This window comes from Tachypleus tridentatus, chromosome 4 (assembly GCF_004210375.1).
Source record: "Tachypleus tridentatus isolate NWPU-2018 chromosome 4, ASM421037v1, whole genome shotgun sequence".
NCBI classification, from domain to species: Eukaryota; Metazoa; Arthropoda; class Merostomata; order Xiphosura; family Limulidae; genus Tachypleus; species Tachypleus tridentatus.
This window is the reverse complement of record NC_134828.1, coordinates 17,860,682-17,861,938: the sequence shown is the minus strand read 5'-3', so window position 1 is coordinate 17,861,938 and position 1,257 is coordinate 17,860,682.

Here is a 1,257-nt window from a genome sequence, read left to right as displayed (position 1 = left end):
ATGTAATTATAGCATAAATAATCAGTGTAAATCAGTGCCAGCTAAAGGTCTTCAGTTCTCTCTTTCACCACGTAAACTCCATGTACCTAACTTAGTTTACACTTTTAAATCACAATACAGGTATCTAAAGGACCTTCTTGTGAAAGACAAAGCAACTCTTTATCTACTTAGTAATTTTTTCATGACGAAAATAAAGAAATCTGCCTCTTCTACTTTTTATGGTTTCATCCCTAATGTTCGTCCTTACCATTTATATCCTGAATAAATATTTTTAAAAACGATCATTAAATAAAAATATTTATGTTACATCGTCCGACAATACCATTGTTATTCTTAACTAAAATAATTACTTGATCAGAGTGGTGGTTATTCTTGACAACTCTACCACATTTAAATTCCTCATCAATGCCTATCAATTATCATCCAACGTGAGGAAACATTCCAATGATACCTGAGGGAACATAGAAAGAAAAATGTCGTAGACATTTGACTGATGACGAGACGACTCCAGGTAAACCATCACAGTATATTAATTTGCTATTGTGGGTTATATTGATATAATTATCTTAAATTTACTGAAATCACGAACTAAAAGTACAGTTAATTAATAATACAACAACATAGTATAGGCTATCTATAAAGAATTACAGCATTATATTATGTTGAAAATATATCTTTTAGCAAATCCAGTACAAAGAATCACGTTACATTTTCTAATCTTACTATCATCTAAAAGACATGGCGTCCATATTTGTATGTATGTGACCAAAATAATAAATACATTGTGTCACTATCTATTAAATAGCACCACAAAAGAAAATCTATAAACAATTCCCACTCTGGTATCCTAAATTCAGACAATTATAAAAATAACTACGATACATACGACAAACCTTGCACCCGGCATGGCCAAGTGTGTTAAGGCGTTCGACTCGTATGTAATCCGAGGGTTGCGGGTTTGAATCCCGGTCGCACTAAGCATGCTTGCCCTTTCAGGCATGGGATCATTATAATGTTATGGTCAATCCCACTGTTCACTGATAAAAGAATAGCCCAAGAGTTGGCGGTTGGTGGTGAGGACTAGCTGCCTTTCCTCTAGTCTTACACTGCTAAATTAGGGACAGCTAGCGCAAATAGCCCTCGAGTAGCTTTGCGCGAAATTCAAAAACAAACGACAAACCTTTATTTATCAAAGAACAGAATTTTAAAGTGTTGTCCTCGGAACAAGAACCCTACTTTCAAAAGAACAAAATCTAA